This window comes from Pinus tabuliformis, chromosome 8 (genome assembly GCF_031772625.1).
Source record: "Pinus tabuliformis cultivar Carrire ecotype Pingquan chromosome 8, CPIR1, whole genome shotgun sequence".
Taxonomy (NCBI): domain Eukaryota; kingdom Viridiplantae; phylum Streptophyta; class Pinopsida; order Pinales; family Pinaceae; genus Pinus; species Pinus tabuliformis.
This window is the reverse complement of record NC_142294.1, coordinates 521,734,124-521,743,842: the sequence shown is the minus strand read 5'-3', so window position 1 is coordinate 521,743,842 and position 9,719 is coordinate 521,734,124. Positions and strand designations below refer to the sequence as shown.

The 9,719-nt window shown below is 40.4% G+C and overlaps 1 pseudogene across 1 annotated transcript in view; it reads right to left on the bottom strand.

Annotated features, from left to right (window-relative positions):
* LOC149236455 (outer envelope protein 64, chloroplastic-like) overlaps positions 1–9,719 on the bottom strand; it is a 348,403-nt pseudogene that overhangs the window by 264,064 nt on the left and 74,620 nt on the right. The window lies entirely within an intron of this gene.

Below are 9,719 nucleotides of genomic sequence, written 5' to 3'. Positions count from 1 at the left end.
CAAAAGAACGATGCACAGGAGCCGTCGGATCTAGCCGATCAACGGTCCAGATCCGATCGGCATATCGCAATCGGCAAGGCCAAGCGGAGTCCATCGGAAGCAGCTTTACGAGAAATCGCGATTGCGATCAGCGCGATTAAACGAGAGCCATTGATCTATGCGCGCAAATCAACGGTCCAGATCTACTCGCACACCATCGCATTGCAATTCACACGCAAAAGGACTATTGGGGCCTGAGGACTATGCAATATGCGAATGCGATAAATGATAAATCGCATTGTGACAATATAGAGGAGCAGGGGCCGATACATGCGACTTGCAAAAAAGCCGGACCCGACGGGTCTTATGGGCCAAAATATATATCTTTTGAGTTCCGTAAAAAGGCGTTTTTAATGTAAATTCGCGTATTTGTTAAATAAATGAAAACCAAAGGAAGGCGATATAACGGACCCGAAAGGGTTTTTAGACGCAACAGTATATGTTTTGAGTTCCGAAACGAGGGGGATTTTGGGCGGGCCGTAGGCGGTAAGTGGTATTGGTCGGGCTCCGCCCGAGTCCATACACTGGCAGCCATGTGGCCAGGTGCTAGAGAGAGAAAACCACCCTTTTTGGGCAGTTAATCCCCGTACGCATAAGCCGCCCAAAATGAATCTCAACCCTTGGATCAAGATCACTCAAATTGTTAAAATTGGCAACCAGGGCAAAACTTCATGTGGGTCATATTATTCATGGCTAATAATATTTTTATTAGATTCCTCTCGTCGAGAGGTGTAGGATTGATATAAAGATCATCCAATTCCGATAAGTATTCATGGAGATATGAATTTATTTTGATTATGGAATTATTATCAAGCCGACCTACAACTCATGTAGGCTCAGAAGCCCAACAGTCGCATCTATTCACCCACCAACGTTGTGTATAAATATAAGAGGACTTTTCCTCATTTAGACTCACTCATCTCATCACATCTCTTTCTCTCTACTGCGCAGATATGAGTCTCTTCTCTACTACGCTAAAATGGGTCTCTCTCTCTCACACATGTGAAGCCGGAAGCTGTTGAATTTGAAGCTGCAACTGCAGAAGTAAAGACTGACTTGTGTGGCCTAGAAGATCTCCTCTTTGGAACTGCGTTGTAGGTTCATCTGAACCTCCTTTGAAAGCCGCAACTTTTGGTGGTGGAATGAAGTCAATCCGACGAACGGTTTGCAAGATATCGACTGCCCTAGTTTGAAGCCGGAAGCTGTTGAATTTGAAGCTGCAACTGCAGAAGTAAAGATTGACTTGTGTGGCCTAGAAGATCTCCTATTTGGAACTGCGTTGTAGGTTCATCTGAACCTCCTCTGAAAGCCGCAACTTTTGGTGGTGGAATGAAGTCAATCCGACGAACGGTTTGCAAGATATCGACTGCCCTAGTTTGAAGCCGGAAACTGCTGAAACTGAAGCTGCAACTGCAGAAGCAAAGATTGACTTGTGTGGCCTAGAAGATCTCCTCATCTGAATTGCGCTGTAGGTTCATCTGAACCTCCTCTGGAAGCCGAAACTTTTGGTGGTGGAATGAAGTCAATCCGACTGTCGGTTTGTGAGATATGGTCTGCCCTAGTTTGATAATGAAGCCGCTAATGCTGATGCTACTGATCTAGGGTTTGCTACTGTTGATATGAATCAGATTTATTGTACTATTTCTCTCTGCTGAATTATTGAAGATAAAAGAAGATTTGATCAAAGGGTTTCCCCACACATTGTGGGGTTTGTCCCTGGCTAGCCGCCACATCTTGTGTCTCTTGTCTTAGCTTGTTTTCTGTCGATCGTTTAATGTTCTATCTGCACTTTACTTTATGTACATGTGATTGCTAATCGGTGGAATATAATAAGAAAAAGAAGTAAACTGTTATAAGCATAGAACATACCATAACTTAACACAAATCAACGGTGGATATGTGATAGAGACATAAAGGCGGAGCAGATAGGAGTCTAGGGCGGATTTTATGATATTCTAGGTCCGATAAACGGCAGATTGGCGGATTTTCCTGTGTTTTAGTGTATTTCTCTATGTAAACAGAGAATGACTATTCTAAGGATTTCAAAGGCGTCGATGGTCCTTCCGTTACATAATAGGTGGCCACCATCCCTGAAGGCGTTTAGCAATGATTGGTAACGCTCAAAGGGGGATTTGAGCGGACAGAGACCGGAAGCCAGAGAGCCCAGAAGAGGAAACGAACAAACAGTGTCGATTGGCGTAGAAGCCATAGAATGACAAAGACAAAGGCAAGCAATGTTGAGACAGAGAGAAAACAGAGCCAGAGAAGGAGAGAAAGAGTCTGTGTACTCAGAGAGGCTTGAGGGATTCAAGCAAACTCATGCTGTTTTGTATCTGTTGTGTTGAGACTCAATTTGAGCTCACATTTTGTAAAACTCTGCTCTTGAAGACATAATAGAGAGGTCACCATTGAAGGCTGGACCAGGAGACGTAGCCCAAGAGTTTTGGGTGAACTCCATATTAAACTTGTTGTGTTATGTGTGTTTGTCTATTATGTTTCTTTAACTACTTCATTGTCTATGTTATTTGCAATCTTATCAATCCATTGCACTAAGTAATATAGGCAAATCCATGCACATGAGTCTGTAATACCTTAATATTAGTCTAAGATCTCATTTTCAGATCAAGTGGTATCAGAGCTTTAGGTTTGCTAAGGTTAGACAAGCTTGTGCTGGATTTTTTTGAATGCTAACTAGGTCAAAGCTCAAACAGAGAAAAGGAGAACTTGTTGAGGCCAATCCAGAAATTGGAAGAGTCTATCCTCGGAGGAAAATGGCAGAAGAAATTCCCTTGGGAGCAGAACCTCAGTTCATGGACAGTTTCATGACCATGAGAGCCATGGTGGAAGAGATGTATCGAGAATTTAAGAAAGGCCGAGGTGAAAGCACTTCAGCATCTCAACCAGATAAAGGAGCAGAGGAACCTCTTCTAGATGCCCATCCAGAAGGCAAAGGAAAAGAAGAGAGGCCTTCTCCACCATCTACTCCATCATCACCATCCTCATCATCTTTTTCACATAAAACTAGCCCTGAAAAGAAAAAGAAGAAAATTGTTGTGATTAAATTAGATGTGACATTTGATTTGCCAATTTATGATGGTGAATTAAATGCAGAAAAGCTAGATAATTGGATTAAACAGATTGATGTATATTGCAGGGTGCAGAACATTAATTCAGAAAGGAGAAAGATTCAATTGGCGAGCCTTTGCCTTGGAGGAACTGCCCTAGTGTGGTGGGAAGGCAGGACACAAGCTGATTTGAAGAAGCATGGTAAAATTCTTTCTCCCTGGAATGAATTTGTTTCTGCCATTAAAAAATAGTTCTATCCTCTAGCCTATATGCAGCAAGCAATGATGAGTTGGAAAGCTCTTCGTCAATTAAAGGGCCAAAATGTACAAAGCTATACCCAAGAATTTAGAAAAGGTGCTTTAACTTTAGGCATTTCTCTAGACTCACCTGAAACTTTGTTGAAGTATATAGGTGGTCTGCATAATAGCTATTTGAGGCACACCATTCTCATGTTTAACCCCACTAGCCTAGATGATGTATCAGTTCAGGCTACACATCTAGAGGCTAGAGGCAAGAATGTGAACCCAAAGATTAGGGGATCATCAAAACCCTCTGCAAGAAAGAACAAGGAAAATAAGAAGCAGAAATGGAAAGAGAGGAAGGCAAACGCTGTACAGAAAGATGAACCTTCATGCACTCACTGCAAGAAGGATGGACACGATGATGAACACTATTGGTCTTTGCATCCAGAGCTGAAACCCAAGAAGTTCGGTGGTAAGAAGAAGAAGACTATTGCTGCTATTCAAAAAGACTTGGGGTCAAACTCAGGTGATGAAACAACAGTCACAGCCACAGGTATAAAAGGTAAAAATTCTGAAGCATCTACAAGTAATTCTACACAATCTATTGATAATGAAGATAATGAGAGGAAAAGACATTTGCTTTTCCATATTAGAGTTATTTCCAAGCCCCAAAAGATTGATACTTTATTTGATAGTGGTTCACAAGTAAACTTGATTTCTGAAACAATTGTAAAGAAGTTGGGTTAATAACAACACCTCACAAGAAGCCATATCCATTAGGTTGGGTATGTGACAAAGCAAAGCTACAAGTGACTAGACAATGTAAACTTAGGTTTGCTATTGGGCCAACTTTTGTAGATGAAGTTGAGTTAGATATAGTTCGCTTGGATATATGTGGTATTGTTTTAGGAAGTCCTTACTTGTATGATAAAAAAGCCATTTCCTATAGAACTAAAAATAAGTATCAACTCACAAAAGATGGAATAGAATATATTGTAAGAGCTCATCAACTCAAAAATAACTACACTCTCATAAACTCAGGGCGGATGAAAAGAATTGTAAATTCATGCAAGAAATTTTTACTAATGGTTATAAAGGAAAAGAACCCTGATAAAACCAATGTATTTGAAGGCTGTGATGCTAAATAGAAAGTTGATTTAGAAAAAATTGTTTCAGAATATGATATCCTATTTTGAGAACCTAAAGGTCTGCCACCCAAAAGGGAAATAGTACATGATATTCATTTGCAGCAAGATGCTCCATTGCCTAACATCGGAATGTACAAGTTATCCACTTTAGAGAATGTAGAGATCAAGAAGCAGGTACAGGAGTTGCTCGATAAAGGGTTCATAAGGCCAAGCACATCACCATGTGGATCTCCAATTGTGTTGGTGAGAAAAAAAGATGGTTCGTGGAGGATGTGCATTGATTATAAAGCACTGAATAAAATAACGATCAAGAATCATTATCCTCTTCCTCGCATTGATGATCTATTAGATCAGCTGAAAGAAGTTGTTTACTTTTCCAAGTTGGACTTGCGTAGTGGCTATCATCAGGTCAGAGTAGCAGAACAAGATGCATGGAAGACTGCTTTCAAAACAAAGCAAGGGTTGTATGAATGGTTGGTTATGCCTTTTGACTTAACTAATGCTCCTGCCACTTTCATGAGTTATGAATGATGTATTCCGACCTTTTATTGATGATTTTCTAAGTGTATATTTAGATGACATTCTTGTTTTCAGTAAAACATGGGAAGAACATTTGAAGCATGTAAAGCAGACTCTAGATGTTTTGAAAAGAGAAAATCTCTATGTGAAATTATCAAAATGTGACTTTGGCAAAACATTTTTAAATTATTTGGGTCATATTGTAGGGGGTGGTGAATTGAAGATAGATCCCTCTAAGGTTGAAGTCATTGTGAATTGGCCTAAACCCAAATCTGCTACAGAAGTTAGGAGTTTCCTAGGAGCAGCCCAATATTGGAGAAAATTTATTGCTAACTTTTCCTTAATTGCAGCTCCCTTACATGCTTTGACAGGATTGAACAAGGTGTTTCAGTGGGGAGGCAAACAACAGAAAGCCTTTGACACCTTGAAAGAAAAAATTAGTACAGCACCAGTACTAGCACTGCCAGATCTTCAACAACCATTTGAGATTGAAACAGATGCCAGTGACTATGCCATGGGATCAGTGTTGATGCAACACAGTAAACCCATATGTTATCATTCTGAGACATTTACTTCTGCAGTAGTTAATTATCCCACGTATGACAAAGAATTGTATGCATTAGTACAAAGTGTGAAGAAGTGGAAACATTACCTAATGGGGGAAGAAACAATCATACATACAGATCATCAACCACTTCAATATTTGCACTCACAAACTAAATTGCAGCTATCAAGACACTATTGGTGGATGGGTTTTCTACAGCAATTTCATCTTGTCATCAGATATAAGAAGGGCATACACAATAAGGTTGTAGATATGTTATCAAGACCAATCATAAATGCATCTACTATACTTGAGCATAACTCAGTATTGCATGAAAGCTACATTGAACAATATGCTCAAGATGTAGGTTTTAAAGATGTATATGCAACTTTAAGTCAGGGCCAACAAGTAGAAGAATTTGATTATCATGTTAAGGACCAACTCTTATATCATTTGGGAAAGTTATGCATTCCTCAAACTGAAAGAGTCAACATAATCCGAGAAGCACATACTTTTCTTATATCACGTCATTTTGGTGTAAGTAAAACAATTGCACAGCTGCAAAGGTTCTGTTATTGGCCAAGAATGCATGAAATAGTTTCTAGATATATTAGAGGGTGCACCATGTGTGCTAAAAGCAAGCCCAGCAATAGAAAACTAGGCTTGTACACTCCACTTCTAGTTCCTTCTCGTCCTTGGGAAAGTGTTTCCATGGACTTTGTTGGGGGATTGCCAAAATCTAGAAAAGGCCATGATTATTTATATGTTATTGTGGATAGGTTCAGCAAAATGTGTATTTTAATACCCTGTAACAAGCAAATTACAACTGAATAAACAACGAAGTTGTTATTTCAGCATGTATGGGTTCATTTTGGGTTACCCATTTCCGTTGTATCTGATTGAGATTCCCGGTTTGTTGGGAATTTTTGGTCTAGTCTATAGGAGTTGATGAACACCAAATTGAAGAAGAGCACAACATTTCATCCACAAACAGATGGTCAAATAGAGATGGTCAACATGACAGTGATCCAGTTGCTCAGGGGCTATTACAGCAAGCATCCCAAGCTTTGGGATGAACATTTGTGTTATGTGCTACATGCTTACAACCGTGCCAAGCACTCTTCTACTCAAAGATCTCCTTTTGAGACTTGTTTTGGTTTTACACCAAAGTCTCCCTTGGATTTTGTCTTTGGTAAAGACATAGCAATTGATGGACACAATGATGTGGACAAAGCAACTAAGTTCATTGAATAGATCCAAGAAATTCACCAGCCAATGCAGGAACAGCTGGAAAGAAGCCAGGCCAAGTACAAGGCACGGCATGATAAGCATTGAATTGAGCATAGCTTCCAATTTGGTGATCAAGTCTGGCTGTACATCAGCAAAGACAAAATGCAAGGTGAAGGTAAGACGCTGAAACCAATAAGGTATGGGCCTTTCAAGATACTTGAGAAAATTGGTGAAAACACTTTTCGCCTTAATTTGCCAGCTTATATGGACATCTATTCAGTCGTTAATGCAGAGAACTTGAGACTATTTGAACCTTCATTGATTGAAGATCTCGAAGAGCAAAGGCAATTGCCTTCTATTGATGATCTGTTGCCTGAATATCTCAGTGGGTTGTAGGAAGATATAGTTCTGGACAGGAAGGTGAGAACTACGCGCAAAGGGGATGTTGAGTACCTGAGAATCAGACTCAAACGTTCAAAACCATGCAGTGCACGATGGATAGAAATTGGACAAGTGAGGAAGCTATATCCTCACTTGATTAATGCTTAAAAACCAACTTTTGGTGGTCCAAAAGCTTTTTCAGTGGGAAGGCGTGATCCAAAATGGATCCAAAACACCCTCTAAGTCTTCAAAATCAAAAACTATCGCATAAGGAAAAACCTTACAAAAGGCAGAAAACACTATCGAGAGTGAAAAAACATGAAGAAACAATGAAAAACAAAGCTATCGGAGGTCAAAAGAACGATGGACACGATCCGTCGGATCTAGCCAATCAACGGTCCAGATCCAATCGGCATATCGCAATCGGCAAGGGCAAGTGGAGTCCATCGGAAGTAGCTTTATGAGAAATCGCGATTGCGATCGACGCGATCAAATGAGAGTCGTTGATCTATGCACGCAGATCAACAGTCCATATCTACTCGCGCGCCATCACATCGCAATTCACACACAAAAGGACTACCGAGGCCCGAGGACTATGCGATATGCGATTGCGAAAAATTGCATCGTGACAATACAGAGGAGCAAGGGCCGATACATGTGACTTGCGATAAAGCCGGACCTGACGGGTCATTCGCATCGTGACAATACAGAGGAGCAGGGGCCGATACATGCGACTTGCGATAAAGCCGGACCCGACGGGTCTTATGGGCCAAAATATATATCTTTTGAGTTCCATAAAAAGGCATTTTCTAATGTAAATTCATGTTTTCGTTAAATAAACAAAAACCAAAGGAATGCAAATTGGGCAATATAATGGACCCGAAAGGGTTTTTAGACGCAACGGTATATGTTTTGAGTTCCGAAACGAGCGAGATTTCGGGCGGGCCGTAGGCAGTAAATGGTATTGGTCGGGCTCCGCCCGAGTCCATACACTAGCCGCCACGTGGCCAGGCGTTGGAGAGAGAAAACCACCCTTTTTGGGCGATTAATCCCCGTACGCATAAGCCGCCCGAAATGAATCTCAACCGTTGGATCAAGATCACTCAGATCAACAGTGGATGCGATAGCGATATAAAGGCGGACCCGATAGGAGTCTAGGGCGGACCCGATAAAAGGCAAATTGGCAGATTTTCCTGTGTTTAGTGTATTTCTCTGTGTAAACAGAGAATGACTATTCTGAGGATTTCAAAGGCGCCAATGGTCCTTCCGTTACAGAACAGGTGGCCACCATCCCTGAAGGCGTTTAGCAATGATTGCTAACGCTCAGAGGGGGATTTGAGCGGACAAAGACCGGAAGCTAGAGAGCCCAGAAGAGGAAACGAACAGACAATGCTGATTGGTTTAAAAGCCATAGAATTACAGAGACAAAGGCAAGCAATGTTGAGACAGAGAGAAAACAAAGCCAGAGAAGGAGAGAAAGAGTCTGTGTACTCAGAGAGGCTTGAGGGATTCAAGCAAACTCCTGTTGTTTTTTATTTGTTGTGTTGAGACTCAATTTGAGCTCAAATTTTGTAAAACTCTGCTCTTGAAGACATAATAGAGAGGTCACCACTGAAGGCTGGACCAGGAGACGTAGCCCAAGAGTTTTGCGTGAACTCCATATTAAACGTGTTTTGTTATGTGTGTTTGTCTATTATATTTCTTTAACTGCTTCATTGTCTGTGTTATTCGCAATCTTATCAATCCATTGCACTAAGTAATATAGGCAAATCCATGCACATGAGTCTGTAATACCTTAATATTAGTCTAAGATCTCATTTTCAGATCATTATAAATCCAAAGTCAAAACATATGAAAATTTACCCAGAGACATCCCTTTGATCAACACCAAGTGTCATCTTGAGAGACACAGGAATAGCACAACATTGCTCTTTAACCCTTCACTTTTCCAAAAAAAGAAAATCAAACTACACCTTGATTTGCTCACTAGGAACCATGACCAAGACCTGTACCTACCAAATACGTAAAGTTACTAATTATAAGTGTGCTTAAAAAGGCAAATTTTCCCCAAACAAAAAAAAAAGAAAAAAAGAATGAACTTTGCCAAATGTAATATTGACCCCTAATTACAAAAAGCAAAAAGGCAAAGGAAAATGGGCTATCTCAAACTCAAGTGAAAATGATCCCATTGGACTCGCTTTTTCACTAGGATCAAGAAAATGTGGCCAAGTCTGTTGTGCAGACCCCTAATGTCTAGATATCAAAAAAAGCAGAATTGTCAAAAGTAGGGGTGTCCTGAAAACTGATGAAGTTGAATATGAGAAGAACTCTGATTGATGATAATGCCTAGAAATATCCAAAAATAAACCAGTATGAAGGAGCCTCACTGTATATTAACCCTTTAGTAGCAAGATGTGCTATTGGGGTTAACAAGATGTAGTAGTGGGGGATATTCCTAGCATCCAAGGTCGAAAGAAAGAAACTTTACATAAAACTTTGGCTATTCCTCTAGAATTGAGCGATAATATGACACACGAGAGGCACTGAACT